Raw genomic sequence first — 13,580 nt, forward strand, 5'->3', positions numbered from 1 at the left:
CTAGAGAGCATTGACTGATAATGTTGAATCTAGTAGATATTGTGTATCTAGAAGAATTGTCATGGTCCCATATGGGGACTGCTCTCTCATTAGAGAGAGAGAAAGAGAGAGATAACTGGTAGTGGTTTAACCTGAGGGTCACCATGCATTAGATGAGAGGAGAGGTTGTGAAGAGAGGTCCTTCATGGTAACATCAGCTGGCATGGAATTAAACAAACACTGCAACATTACACTTTCCATGTGTGATAAATCAAGAAGCCTGACTGGAAAGAATCTTTATTTATTATTGAGCACCAAAATAGACTACTGCTCTTGATGTACATAGGCTAGTCCCAGTTTGCGACAGTCAGTTCTGCAGATCCATCCATAGGGGACCAGCCATGCCTTGAAGTGTTTAGTTTAGGCCTCTGGGTCTGTATTGATCCAGAGGCTCTCTTAGATCACTTCAGGATGCTTCCCCATGACTTCATATAGATCATCAATACCCATTTTAAAGTTCAGTTACCAATCCAGATGGATTATCAATAACCATTCCCTTCCAAAGGTTGGCACCTGGCCCTTGCATGACCATTAAGGGTAGTCAGAATACCTATTGCCAATGTCGAACTCGGGCAACAGTGGTCCCAGTAACACATAAGGGTCCCCCAGTGCATGTGGCCAATTTAGCTTTAGTGCCTCACTGGCTTAAATGCAAGATGAAGTGACATGGTGGCTCAGTGGCTAGCACTGTTGCCTCAGCACCAAGAATCTAGATTTAATTACAGCCTTGGGTGACTGTCAGTGTAGAGTTTGCATGTTCTCCCCATATCAACATAGGTTTCTTCTGAGCACTCTGTTTTCGGCCAACAGTTTAGATGGATTGGCCATGCTAAATTACACTGTTGTGTCTAGGGATGTATAGGCTAGGTGGATTAGCCAGGGGAAATGCAGGGTTGTGGGGGTAGAGTGTGTGGCTGAGTGTGTGTGGAATGCTCTTCTGAGGGTTAATGCAGACTTGATGGGTTGAATGGCCTATTTCAGCACTGTACGGATTCTATGAAATGTCCCACCAGACTTTCCTAATGGTTTGCTCCCAACAATAAATACAGTGATACCCATGTCTACCTCCAAGCCAAGGGTGTGGCTATGCCACATTGGGAAGAGTGACGTAATTTAGTTTTACCAATTCCTCATCCTCAGGCTGATTTATTTGCAATGCCCTTTCTTGAGATGGCTTTGCCCTTTGGCCTGGGCTGCAAATGTTTCACCTATTTCATTAGCCTTGTCTGGGGTGGACTCTATGACCACAAATACAGCATGGTTGCTCTTGTTCATTGCTGTGTTGTGGAGAAACTTCTAGATTCTGTAACATTGCAACCTCTAACTCCAATCACCCTTCCCAGGCAACAAGTGGGACCTTGATTATTATCCACTGAGGACTTGGTGCAATGCTTTGGGGGTCATCCAAGGTTGAGGCTGATACCATCTATGGACCACTGAAGCTCCCAAGTCCCTTTCTTCCCTGTTTCTTGGGAAAGGACCAGTTATTTGGCCTTCTTCAGTCAGTCGCTTCCTTTGTGTCTCAATATTATTAATTTCACAAACTAAATGATCCCTTAACATTGCTCGAAGTGCTGACCTGTACTCACAGTATTCTACCAGTTTCCTCAGTCAAGAATTCAGTAACTGATTCCCCAGGAAATTTATTTGCCATGTTAAACCTGCAATGCTGCAATATAACAGATGGTTTGTAGTCATAGTGTGCCACTACCATTTCTATCAGTCCCTCAAAAGATTTTGAATGCTGGGCTGCTGTTTAGTTAAACACTTTATGATGCTGAAATTCAGACCCCCACAAGTGGTCAGAGAATGATCTTCCTGTTTGCCTGAAAAAAATGTATTTAACTCTCAGCATACTGGGGTGAAACCTCCACACCCACATCATGAAATTCCAGTTTCCTAAACAGTGGCATTTTTAACATTTTCCTGTCTTACTAGTTTTGTTGAAAGACAAGGCTGTCTGAAAGGTTTCTCTATTCACATTGCCAATGTAATAACTCAGGAAGCCCGCCTGGAAAGGAGCATCATCTACTGTTGATTCCCAAATTAGAGCTACTACTTATGGCAACAATCTGGGACAGACAGTTCTGCAGCGGAATGGGATGATTTGGCGCCACCCTTTTGGTGTCGATCATTTGGTCCTGCCATTTTGGCTATAAACTGTTTTGGCACTCATGACTTTGGCGCTGAGCTGTTTTGGCTCCAATATAGATAGATAATCATCGTGTGAAAATTTTGGTTTGTCTCTCTCTTGCTTAGAATGTTTTCAGCCATTTCTGGTATGGGCTGTACAAGAAAATAGAAAGAAAATTGCATTTCAGCTTTCCAATGTGAAGACAGAAGGGCATCAAGGCCGTAGATGACTACTAACAATTGTTAAATGAGAAAATGATTACAAAACGAGATTTGAATCTACAGTGGGTCATTACAGCTTTGACCATCAACTCTTGCTAGCTGAGAAAATTACATCGGGTCATTAGTCATCCTCTCTTCTTTAACCAAACAAGACTTTTTTTAATTGTGAATTGGCGCCAAAACAGCTCAGCGCCAAAGTAATGAGCGCCAAAACAGTTTAGAGCCAAAACGGTGGAGCCAAATGATCGGCACCAAATGGGAAGCGCCAAAACGTACCTGACCCGTTCTGCACTACCTCCACTACCAATGCTCAGTGGTATACCACCTACAAGGTGTACTGTAGAAATTCAACAAACATCCTAAGAATGCACCTTCCACACTCATGACCACTTCCACCTCAAAGAACAAGAGCAGAAGATGGAAACACCACCATCTGCAAGATTTAGGGTGTAGGTTTGCTCGTTGAGCTGTAGGTTTGATATCCAGACGTTTCATTACCTGGCTAGGTAACATCATCAGGGCTTCACTTGGATATCAAACCTACAGCTCAGCGAGCAAACCTACACCCTAAACCTCAACCTGAGCTACAAACCTTCACAAACCACCGTTTTGGAAAGGTATTGCTGCTCCTTCAGTGTAATTGAAATAAAACCCTGGAATTCCCTCCCTAACAGCATTGTGGGTCTACCTGTAGCACATAGGCTGAAGTGATTGAAGAAAGCAGCTCACCACCACCTCAAGATCTACTAGCGTTAGACAATAAATATTAGCCCAGTCAAAAATGTCTGCATTCCAGGAATGAATAAAAAGTAATAATTATAGTGCATACATGCAGTAAGTGTAACGATTATTGCTGCTAACAATGTGATCAAACTTCTTTGGTATTGTCTGAATTGTACTCATCCAGGCAAGTAGGATGGTTTCCACCACACTCCTGTCTTGTGCCTTGTGGGTGGTGGACAAGCTTTGGACAGTCAGGGGATGAGTTACTCCCTGGAGTGTTCTTCACCTCCGACCTACTCGTATGGCTACAATATTCACTATATCTACATGGTTAGTCCAGTCTAGTTTCTGGTCAATGGTAACTCCCAGCATGTTGATAGTGGGAGATTCCATGATGGCAATGCCAATGAATGTCAAGGGGTTCGATTGTCTCTTCATAAAAATGATCATTGCCTAAAACATTTGCGTAGAGTGAATGTTATTTGCCACTTTTCGGACCACTTTTGTCCAGATCTGACTGCATATAGACATAGATTGCTCAGTATCTGAGGTGTCATGAATGGTGCTGAACATTGTGCAATCATTAGTGACAATCTCCACTTCTGACCTTATGATGGAGGGAAGGTCATTGACAAAGCAGTTGAAGATGGTTGGGCCTCGGACACTAGTCTGAGGAACTCTTGCAGAGATGTCCTGGAGCTGTGATGAATGACCTCCAATAACCATAAGAATCTTCTTTTCTGATTCCAACAACTATATTTTTTAATATATTGTGGATTACACTCCTGTTTACTCTGCTTATAATTATAGAAATTCTGAAAACAGATAATGGCCTGTTTAAAAACCAAAAAACATCCACCTATGAATGTAATCATTAAAATCTGTAATCTTGAAAAATGTGTTATTCACATTACCTTCTTTAAAAATGAAGTGAACAATCCTTCAGACTGCAAACAAATATTATTTATATTTGTTAAAAACAGTTTTGATAACAGAGTTATCAGACAAATGAGGTTAGAATGGGTTACTTTATTTATTATTGTGTGACTAGCTGAGTTGAACTTTTGGAGAACCATATGGACATACCAAGTGAATGGCACTTATTCTGTGCTATAACCATTCTATGATTCTATAACAATGATATGTGAACATGTTGAGAGTGTAGATGATTTACTGCAGCATTTTGTATTTGTCATTTAATCAGTAGCATCAGAAGTTAGTCATGTTGCTCACTAGATAAATGTTTAGAAATTGCTTATATCATATTATTGCATAGTTTCTCTCTGAGTAACAGGTCAATGTGAATAGAGTCATAGAGCCATAGAGATGTACAGCATGGAAACCGACCCTTCGGTCCAACCCGTCCATTCCGACCAGATATCCCAACCCAATCTAGTCCCACCTGCCAGCACCCGGCCCATATCCCTCCAAACCCTTCCTATTCATATACCCATCCAAATGTCTCTTAAATGTTGCAATTGTACCAGCTCCACCACTTCCTCTGGTAGCTCATTCCATACACGTACCACCTTCTGCGTGAAAAAGTTGCCCCTTAGGTCTCTTTTATATCTTTCCCCTCTCACCCTAAACCTATGCCCTCTAGTTCTGGACTCCCCGAAACCAGGGAAAAGACTTTGCCTATTTATCCTATCCATGCCCCTCATAATTTTGTAAACCTCTATAAGGTCACCCCTCAGCATCCGACGCTCCAGGGAAAACAGCCCCAGCCTGTTCAGCCTCTCCATGTAGCTCAGATCCTCCAACCCTGGCAACATCCCTGTAAATCTTTTCTGAACCCTTTCAAGTTTCACAACGTCTTTCCGATAGGAAGGAGACCAGAATTGCACACAAAATTCCAACAGTGGCCCAACCAATGTCCTGTACAGCTGCAACATGACCTCCCAACTCCTGTACTCAATACTCTGACCAATAAAGGAAAGCATACCAAACACCTTCTTCACTATCCTATCTACCTGCGACTCCACTTTCAAGGAGCTATGAACCTCCACTCCAAGTTCTCTTTGTTCAGCAACACTCCCTTGGAACTTACCATTAAGTGTATAAGTCCTGCTAAGATTTGCTTTCCCAAAATGCAGCACCTCACATTTTTCTGAATTAAACTCTATCTGCCACTCCTCAGCCCATTGGCCCATCTGGTCCAGATCCTGTTGTAATCTGAGGTAACCCTCTTCGCTATCCACTACACCTCCAATTTTGGTGTGAACTGCAAACTAACTGTACCTCTTATGCTCGCATCCAAATCATTTATGTAAATGACAAAAAGTAGAGGGCCCAGCACCGATCCTTGTGGCACTCCACTGGTCACAGGCCTCCAGTCTGAAAAACAACCCTCCACCACCACCCTCTGTCTTCTACCTTTGAGCCAGTTCTGTATCCAAATGGCTAGTTCTCCCTGTATTCCATGAGATCTAACCTTGCTAATCAGTCTCCCATGGGGAACCTTGTCGAATGCCTTACTGAAGTCCATATAGATCACATCTACTGCTCTGCCCTCATCAATCTTCTTTGTTACTTCTTCAAAAAACTCAGTCAAGTTTGTGAGACATGATTTCCCATGCACAAAGCCATGTTGACTATCCCTAATCAGTCCTTGCCTTTCCAAATACATGTACATCCTGTCCCTCAGGATTCCCTCCAACAACTTGCTCACCACCGAGGTCAGGCTCACTGGTCTATAGTTCCCTGGCTTGTCCTTACCACCCTTCTTAAACAGTGGCACCATGTTTGCCAACCTCCAGTCTTCCGGCACCTCACCTGTGACTATCGATGATACAAATATCTCAGCAAGAGGCCCAGCAATCACTTCTCTAGCTTCCCACAGAGTTCTCGAATAGAAAAAAGTTGGATGACAGCTATCTAGTAGTGACTCACATTGGAATAATATTTTATTCACACAGACATATAGGTACGCAGACACACTCATACCTTTAAACTGAGTTACATAAGTTTGTGTGTATCAGAATAAAGCAAATCCAACTAAGAGAAGGTGAAGTATGATAAACAAAAGGACAACTAAATTTTGAGATGGATGATATTTCAAGGGGTGTGCTTGATGTCTCCTTGTTTTGAATCTTGGTTCAAGTTTAAAGTTACGATTATTTTTAATCGGAATTATATTCAGTCACACTTTTCAACTAGTACTCCATCTAAACTACATCAGGGGTGTACACAGAATGGTCTGTGAACTGCGAGTTTGTAAAGCTCATAAAACACAAGTAAAAGATTGGTTTATGAAAATATTACTGAAAATTATCAAATAAAAAGGTGGATACAGAGGTAAAACAGAGAAACAAATGATCAAAAGCAAGTGCAGATAAAATATACTTCGAAAGGTAAAACATAATGTCAATACTGTCATTGTTGGTCTGTTCATTGAAGATGACCTTTTCAAAATCTTAGACATGATACAGCAGAGAAAGGGGCCATTTGGCTTAAATGTTCATGTGACCTAAAGACACACAAATGACCTTTCTAATCCCATCTTCCTGAATATGGTCCATAGTGCTGCAGTTTACTGCACTTAAGGTACAGATTCAGGTACCTTTTGAATGAGTTCAGGGTCTCTGCCTCCACAACAAACTCCAGGAGCTAATTCCAGACACTCCCCACCTTCTGCATAAAGAAGTTTTTCCTCATGTCTCCTCTAATCATTCTGCCACTCACCTTGAATCTGTGCCTCCTGATTTTTGGACTCTCTGGCAATGAGGAACAGGCTCTTCCTGTTCACTCTGTCTGTACCCCTCACAATTTTGCACACCTGAACCATATCATTCCCTCAGCCATCTCTGTTACAAAGAAAGCAACCTCAAGCTCTCCAATCTGTCCTTGCAGTTGCAATTCTCCAGGCCCTGGCAGCATTCTTCTAAATCTTCTCTGTATTCTCTCCAGAGCATTATGTCCTTCTTGTTCTGTAGTGATCAGAACTGCACATCACACTCCAGCTGTGATCTCATATGTTCATCTTATATGTTCATCATTAAATCCCTGCTTTTGTATTCTGTACATCTTCTAATGGGTGGCACGGTGGCACAGTGGTTAGCACTGTTGCCTCACAGCACCAGAGACCCGGGTTCAATTCCCGCCTCAGGTGTGGAGTTTGCACATTCTCCCGTGTTTACGTGGGTTTCCTCCGGGTGCTCCGGTTTCTTCCCACAATCCAAAAAATGTGCAGGTTAGGCGAATTGGCCATGCTAAATTGCCCGTAGTGTTAGGTGAAGGGGTAAATGTAGGGGAATGGGTCTGAGTGGGTTACGCTTCAGCGGGTCAGTGTGGACTTGTTGGCCCGAAGGGCCTGTTTCCACACTGTAAGTAATCTAATCTAATCTAATGGAGGAAAGTATTCCATATGCCTTCTGTACAGCCTTATCTATTTGTGCACTTGCACATCAAGGTCTCTCACTTCATCTGCATCTTTCAGTATATTTCCTTTCCCTTTGTATTCCCTTTTACTTTTTGACCTTCCTAAATGCATTATCTCACACTTATCAGAGTTGAACTCCATCTGCCACTTACCTGCTCATTCCACCAACCCATCTATATCATTCTGGAACTTACAGCTATCCTCAACACTATCCACTGTACGGCTAATTGTTGTGTAATCCGCAAACTTTCCAATCATGCTGTTCACGTTCATGTCCTGATCATTAATGTAAACAACTAACAGCAAGGGTCCCAACACCTAGCCCTGTGGAACACAAATATAATGCATTTTAACAACTTTTCAAATAAACTATCAAGGAGGTTCCGTTTGGCGATTGTCTTCATAAAATAAACTATCAAGCAGAGAAAGTGAAGAGTGATAGGATCAATACATAAGGAGCCCAACAAGGGAGGAAGCACTGCTATATTTGGTAATAAAAATGAAGCAAAGCAAATAAAAGATGTACATTTGATAGATCAACTGTGGGAGTAGTGATCATAACTGCAGAGATATTGGATGAAAGACAAAAATGGTATAAAGATCAAAGTAATTGACTAGAAACAAACTACAATGAGAAACTATAGAAGTAAAGTGGAGAAAATATTGATAAATCAGAACAGCAATGCGTGATATTTAGCGAAAAATCAATAGAGCTAAGGAAAAAAAATTTAATTAATTAATGACAGGTAAATTTGGACTAGAAATGCTAACTCTGTTCTTTCTACAGATGCTGCCAGACCTGCTGTGCTTCTCTAGAACTCTCTGTTTGTGTTTCAGATCTCCAGTACCCACTTTTCTTTGTGTTTATTTGGGTGGAATTTAATGATTCCTGCTGAAGACAGCTTTATAGTGGAAAAGGCAATTGAATTGCATAGGAATGGGAGAATCCAATTTCCAACAGCGGAAAATAATGGTGAAATTAAGAGGCTGGCAGGAATGCAGCAAGGCGGTAAAGCCCAGGAATGGTTCAAAGCCAATTACTGACATGATTGTTGAGCAGTCAGTTAAGAGACAACTATCAAATGCACATTTTGAAATTATGTGCAAAGAACCAGGCTGTCTGATCACTGCCCAGTGAAAACTGTTGAAGCAAAACATTTCTCTAAATTAGAAAACCGTGCTCTTTGTAAAAGCTTTATACACAGGTTTGGAAGGAATTCACAGAGTGCCAGTCTAAGAGGCATAGAACAGGCTGGATCTTTTAAATCCAGCATCAGCAGCCAGTGCAAGGCAAAAGCAGAATGCAAACTTGTTGGATATCTGAGAGGTGGAAGGGTAGCACTGAGAGAGGCGGCACCATAACCGAGAGGCAGAAGCCACAAAACAACCTCTCTCTCGATATGTAATTGAACAAGTCCCACATGTGATTTTGCCGATTTAGCCAATCACTGTGTGACTGCCTTTCCAGCTGCTTCCCTTTTGCTTGGGAATCTCTCCGTCACTTGGGTCTAAAGGTAGGACTTGTTGTCTTGGTTACATTTCCTCCATTTTATCTGTCCTTATGTTAGAAGATGAACAATGCATTTTGGAAACAGTAGGCACAAATGTTTACCAAAAGTAACAGAGTTAAAGAAATTGATCTTAGCAAAGAAACAGTATTTGAGAAAGAAATGGGGCTAAAAACAACCAATCTTGCAGACATAATGGATGGTCACAATGACAGTGGATGCACTGGTTTTAATTCACCAGAATTCCTTCTAGAATATTCCTTTTAGTTCAGACAATACTAAGTATAAGCCTGGTTTTAAGAAAGAAGGGAGTGAACAATCAAATATCTACAGTAGGGAAAATCCTGGGATCTATTATTCTAGATGTGATAACAGGACACCTAGAAATTCATTATAAGTCTGGACAAAGTCAACATCAATTTTTGGAAGGGGGAAATTACGCTTGACTGTTAGAGTTTGTTGAAATTGTAATCAGCACAGTAGACAAGGAGAAAACAGTGGATTTTCAAGACATATTTGATAAGAAACTACATAAAAAGTTGTTTTCATGAGAGTAGGCCTCATAGGCTTGATGAAACATGTCAGCAGAGTTTGAGGATTGGTCTGAAAGCATGTAGTAAAAATAAATGCATAGTTTTTAACTTGGCAAGCTGTAACGAGTTGGGTACCAAGGGATCAGAACTTGAGCCTCATAAACTAATTAGTTCATAAGCTAATGTAGGAAAGGGTCGGTCTTAAAAAAAACAAATGTGAAAGGACTTACTGTACTTTTTCAAGCAAGTTTTTTACATTCATTGTAAGATTCAATCGGTGGGGAAAGAGGTCAGTTGCAGATGAGCTGGCATCAGGATATGCGTATCATGTGAGATTTAGCCGGCTGTAAGTAGCTGACTGGTTTCTTCAGTGGTTTCTTGATGTTAATGACAAAGGCCAAAGGGCTGCCTATATGATTGGCTCCTTTGTACAGTTTGTGTGTGTGAGTGAAGCCTTTGGACCTCCGGAAGTTGGTTGATGCATCTTTCTACAGTTTTTAATTCCCAAGGCCTGAAGAGAACCAGATTATTTTCCCTTACAAATTGGTGTATGTTGTTGCTTTTAATGAATAAGTCAGGGGCTTTATAAGTCATGAACCAATCACTGCGTGATCTGCAAGTAAGTGGCAGTACCTGGAAAAGAGAGTTTGAAGAACAGGAATCCTAGAAAATAAAAGGATCATCTCAACAAACTCTGCAGACAAGAGCCATTGAAGTGTTTTCACAGTAATTTCCCATCCCCCCTCAACACCATGCTATTTTGCCTATCTGTGTCTGTCTATGTGTATATATGTGGGGACTGGGGGTGGGGGTTTGGGGTGGAGGGGGGTTTGGTGGAAGTGGAGTGCGGGGTGCTATTTATAAGGAGAGAAGGAGGAAAGTGCCACTGCAATTATATGTTGTCTTGGTTTGACTGTATTTGAAGTGCTCTATTTGGTTTTGGTCTTCTTAACTGAGGAAAGATACTCTTAACTTAGAAGGATTGCAAATTAACTTTTATAGGATGGAAGCATTGTCCTGTGAGGAGTGATTGAGTAGAGTAGATCTATATTATCTGGAATTTTAAAAAATGATAGGCAATTCCATTGAAATTAGGAACAAGGTTGACAGTAAAAGTTGTGCTGAAAATGTGTTGCTGGAAAAGCGCAGCAGGTTAGGCAGCATCCAAGGAGCAGGAGAATCGACGTTTTGGGCATGAGCCCTTCTTCAGGAAGTTTTACTTCAGTAAAAGTTGTGAGCCTGTTAACCACATCCAGGGAGCTCAAAATAAGGCATCGATGGCTTAAGACTGAGATGAGGAGAAATCTACAGATTCAATTGTAGATATCCAAGATAGTGACTAATAGATGTTTAAATAGTTAGGAAATCATGGGAGACTAGCGTAGTGCAAGAGGTTGTGGCTGAGGTGGTAAAACACCATGGTCTTAGAGCTGGCACCATGTGATAATGGCTTACCCCTGCTCCTATCTGTTATTTTTCTGTGATCTCATGGATGTGGAAGTTATAAACTTTTTACAATCTTTGACATGGTGCCACAGGAGTGGCTCATGAGACAGCTCAGGATGTATGGAGTCCGCATCCATGTAGAAAAGAACAGCTTGAAAGATTACTGAATAGCAGTAAGTTTAGGGTATGAGACAGAAGGTTTATTGATGAAGTGTGGTGCGTTGTCACTCAAAAATTAATATTGGAATGCCCCCTGTTCACCATTGCCAAAGGTGATTCAGAATCTGAAACTGGGTTGGGATATCTGGCCAGCATGGATGGTTTGGACCGAAGGGTTTGTTTCCATGCTATACATCTCTATGACTCTATGACTCTACATGGAGGAGAATTTTGAACTGAAACATCTTTAAAATTCAATTGGATCACACTTGGAATATAATGTATCATTCTGCTCTCTATTATAATACTAGAGGAGGCAAAAAAAAATTTAGAAGGTAGACTAAAATTGAGTTGACAAAAAGGAGGAGTTTATTCCTGGAAAGAGTAAACTTAAAGGAACCATAATCAAAGCCTTTCTGCAATGAGCCTGTGAAATTTGTCATCATATGGAATATTTAAAGCAAATGGCATTGATACATTTAAGAGGACTCTTAATTCACACATTTTTAAAACTTCATTCACGAAATGAGGGCATCACTGGTTAGCGCCAGCATTTATTGCCCATCCCTAATTGCCCAGAGGGCTGTTAAGCATCAACTACATTGTTGTGGGTCTGGAGTCACATATAGGCTAGACCAGGTAAGATAGTTTCCTTCCCAAAAGGTAATAGTGAACCAGACAGTCTTTTTCTGATAATCGATTCATGGTCATCAATAGACTCTTAATTCCAGATTGTCTATTTAATTCACATTCCATCATTTGCCATGATGGGATTCAAACCCAGGTTCCCAGAACATTATGTGGGCCTCTGGGTTAACAGAGCAGTGATAATATCACTCGGACATGAAGGAGAAAGGAACGTGTAAGGGGCAGGAAGGGAAGTGCAATTAGAGTGGGTTGGCATGGACCTGGTTGAAGGCTGTTTTCTGTGCTAAGTTCCACATACCTCTGCTGTAACTTAATGATATCTCATTGGTGCTTTGCATCAGTTGAATGCTGTTATTACATTACCAGTCTCAGTCTTAAATTGATCTCATGGTTTAACTTTGAATATGCGACATATCTACGTCAAAGTTTAAAGAACCAAGGATCCTCAATCTGGAAGCAGGTTTTGGTAGTTAATCTTCACATGAACAGTGAGCATTGGAAGGATGTTTGGCTGTTGGGTGTATCACAGTTCCATCTTATTTTGTCCTCTTTTAATATTCATATCTGTAACACATCAAATTAGTTGAGTCATAATCAGCAAAAATAACTTTGCCTGATTTCTTTACACCACTAGCCTCAGGACAACAAGTTAGACTATACTCCTCCAAACTACTGAGACTTAGGTCACCTAATTGAGTTCAGAACAAAGTAATCATGATTTGGAGATGCCGGTGTTGGACTGGGGTATACAAAGTTAAAAATCACACAACACCAGGTTATAGTCCAACAGGTTTAATTGGAAGCACACTAGCTTTCGGAGCGACGCTCCTTCATCAGGTGATTGTGTGATTTTTAACTTAGAACAAAGTAAAGTTGCTTCTGGTCTGTACAGTTCATATGTAATATGGGGTTCAAACTTTGTAAGATATTATACACTGGAAGTATGATGTATGCACATACCTTAAAAAATACTTTAAATAAGTTGGTTATCAGATTACGAACCTTTACTGTGATGCTTGTCTCCAGATTATCCAGGTCACAGACTTGATAGCATTCCTATAAATCTGGCACTCAACTATGTAATACCCCATAAACATGATCAGCCTTTCCACAATGAGAACTATGAATATGCCATTTGCTCAGTCTGCACACAGTCAGAATGTTGATCCTGTGGAGTATCAGTGGCTTAATTCTGCTTTAGTAATTACGATACTTGAAGAGTTAACTGAAAATAATAGCTAACAATTAGCTATTGTGAGTTTACAGTGGTTAAATGGGTTTTGTGTGTGGGAGGGGATGAGGAATTATTTGTTAAAGCTCAAAATTTATTGCAGCTTTCTATTAGGTTAATGATTTGATCAGAAAAATCGACAAAAAATGTTTAAAAATCTCGGAGTAATCTATCAAGAATCATGCTTACTAGTAAAATCTATTTAAGAGGATCATGTAAACGGTATGTAGAGTGTAATGTAAAAATATTATTTGACTTCAATCAGCTTACAAAACTTGACTTTTTTTAATAGTGCATAAGCAGCAATAGTGAACTATAATTGACTCTGCCACTGTTTAGAAAAGTTGATATTTACTGTAGGTTCTGAGTGTGACAACCAAAGTATGAATACTTATATTCAACATGCAAACTACAAACTTGTACAGACAGAGAAAATATGAGTTGTTAGTCTATGCTCTTTGGCTGACTTCTGCTTGGTATTAGTTTGCCCACATCTACATTTGAATGAAGTCTAACTCAACTGTTTAAAAAAACAGAAAGGGGTGGGGTGAAATGAA

Source organism: Chiloscyllium plagiosum, unplaced genomic scaffold (assembly GCF_037043375.1).
Source record: "Chiloscyllium plagiosum isolate Xiang-an unplaced genomic scaffold, Cpla_swu_hap1 HiC_scaffold_1, whole genome shotgun sequence".
Taxonomy (NCBI): domain Eukaryota; kingdom Metazoa; phylum Chordata; class Chondrichthyes; order Orectolobiformes; family Hemiscylliidae; genus Chiloscyllium; species Chiloscyllium plagiosum.